The sequence below is a fragment of the Lactuca virosa genome, chromosome 5, assembly GCF_052849685.1.
Source record: "Lactuca virosa cultivar CGN04683 chromosome 5, Lactuca_virosa_CGN04683_v6, whole genome shotgun sequence".
Classification (NCBI taxonomy): domain Eukaryota; kingdom Viridiplantae; phylum Streptophyta; class Magnoliopsida; order Asterales; family Asteraceae; genus Lactuca; species Lactuca virosa.
In genome coordinates, this window is record NC_136430.1 from 64776211 (window position 1) to 64778930 (window position 2720).

At 30.3% G+C, this 2720-nt stretch overlaps 1 long non-coding RNA gene across 1 annotated transcript; it reads right to left on the reverse strand.

Annotated features, from left to right (window-relative positions):
- Positions 1 to 625: 625 nt before the first annotated feature.
- LOC145111244 (uncharacterized) lies at positions 626 to 1831 on the reverse strand. The gene is made up of 3 exons (XR_013710223.1): positions 1668 to 1831; positions 1154 to 1218; positions 626 to 1052 (listed from the first exon to the last, which is right to left on the reverse strand). It is a non-coding gene; the product is annotated as an uncharacterized LOC145111244 (long non-coding RNA).
- Positions 1832 to 2720: the final 889 nt, after the last annotated feature.

Below are 2720 nucleotides of genomic sequence, written 5' to 3' on the forward strand. Positions count from 1 at the left end.
ATACAAAACTAATTAAACCAACCAAATTATTTCAAATTAATAATTTTGTTCGGTCTAGACTCAACCATACACAACTTTCAACCAAATTATTTCAATTTAATAATTTTGTTCGGTCTAGACTCAACCATACACAACTTTCATGATTGCCTACCACCTCAATATTCCACTTTCTCCACTAAATTTCCATATTTGCTCCAAGATCCAGAGTGCTTTCTACCTAACAGGCGTATAGTATGAAAAGCTATAATCAAATATTTAATTTGTTATAAAAACACACTTGTCTAGTATACGTACTCTTTAGCCTGTTTCATTTTACGTTAATTTATCTTAATAACGTAACTCACAATATGAAATGTTTCATTTTACGTTACTTTATATATCATGACATGAAGGGGCGGTTCTTATTGGTGTCCCATAGTGACACCGGCAACTTCTGTATATGCAGTGCAAAAAATTTTGAATTTTTTTATACTATTATAGGTACTACTACTTATAAATTAAACAAAATGTGCAACTAAGTAATAGAAAATGTGTCACTTTTCGATTTTTTTTTTCTATGTCACCTAATATGAAATTTTGCATCCGTCCTTGAAGACATGACTCACTTCTTATACAAAAACGAAGATTAAAACAAAACCGTCATCATTATCCAATATTGCTACCAATGTTCAGACTCCAACCACTCAACAACTTGGTGACATATATTGGTAGATTCTTATATTTTGAATCATTGTACTAGCTAGCTAGATACATATTTAACGTATATAAATATATTCGTAGCATGAATTGTATGATTGTAGGTAGTTAGGTAGTAATTTACTTAGCCTGATTTTGTCGTACGTATCATTAACTAAATAACACTCTAGTAGCTAGTACTCTATTTATGTTGCTTCTAGTTTCATATGTCGTTTGAAATATGATCTTGTCCCTTGCTATGGCCTTGGCGTGTGGCGGTTGTTTGCACCAGATCCTGGATAATCGTTCACTTCAAGATTCATTCTTTCGCTTATATCATTGCTCTCACTGATCTCCAAACTTTCCTTTACCTTCTCCTGAACAGGTACAAAAATTTATTAGGGTTTAATCCCGAAGTGTCACCTCTCCCAACTTTAGTTGCCATATCTGTATACTAAAAAAGGACAAGGATGTTTACCAATGGGATATAGCCTGAAACTTTGTGATGTCCAAGTGATCGTTCATCCATGAGGTTTCTTGTTCCTGTGATAAGCGATAACAAATGCATTATAAAACGAACTTTTAAAGATCTCAATCATCAAGAACATACACAAAACTTAATTAGAAATAATTCGTACACTGCAATATAGTGAGCTTTTAGGGTTTCAACTTTCGACTCAACAGATTTCCAACAATTAAATAAACCGTGTGTTTTTCATATCAGATTATTTCTCAGACACACACCAAACCTAAGAAGTTCAACACGATAATTAACATATAATATATCTAACCTCCAGCAGGGTTTAAACTCTGAAACAAATTTCAATTAGTAAATAAACCATGACACCATGTACACGTTTATTGTATCAGATTATCATAAACTTGAGGTTGCATGTTTTGTGTGACTGAATGTTTTAACCAAAAAAAAAACTGCATGCAATTTCGCAACAGATTAAGGGAACCAATAGAGGGCAGAAAGGATGATTACTTACTTGAGATCGGGACAGCAATGGAGTTAGGGGAAAGGAAAAGAAGAAGAAGAAGAAGAATAGTTGCTGAAACAGGAAGACAACTGGTGACTGCTGCCATGGGTGCGCATAAAATACACACAGTGACACACTTTTGTAGGTGTAAAGTGTAAATCAATTGTGTTGGAGATAAGTGCATCTCCCATTTCCTTTATATACTACTCTACTTACTCTAGTCCATGCTCATTTGATGACAGCAAAAATGAAAAAATAAATAAATAAATAAATAAAAGAAAATTATTTTAAGTTGTCTTGGAAAACATAAAAGCGGAATCGAATTATAAATTTTTTAACGAGATATCTTTTAAGAAAAATTATCGTAAATTTATTTATTTAATTTTTTAGTAATTTATCTTCTTAAAACCATATTAAACGTTTATTACTAATAAATAGATTTTTTTTCCTTCGTTTACATAAGTGGTAGCACGCACCAACACTGTTTTCGGTGATGTTGGGTGTAGCATTCACATCACCTTAAGTCAATGAATTGACATCTTTGTTTCCCATTAAATTACTTTCTCAAAAGCATATAAAAGTAGTATAATATTGTTGAAGAAACTTATTCTTTCCTTTCCGGTAATACATTTAACAAAAGTTAGTATTATGACGTGTCTGGAAGTTTTAAGTTTTAAGTTTTTAGTTTTGAGGTAATATTCAATTTAAACAAAAAATTTTGTTTAACATTTAGTTTTTAGTTTAAACAAATTGTTCCAAATCTAAAAAAGTTTAAGAAAACACTCTTGAGTTTTTTAAATCAATTTTAATAATTGTCCTTAAATATATATTTATATATTTATCTTTTAAACATTTTGTCCTTCTCATATAACAAAAAAAAAAAAAAACTATAAAAAACTATAACTTTCAGCTACATGCCACCGTGACCCCTTTAGGCAATATAAAATAAGGATATTAACTAAAATGATTATAAGTTATTATATTTTTTTAATGAACAGGAACACATTACAAAAAAAAATAAAAACTACAGATTGCAATCATATATTAAAACGTTAATCCAAA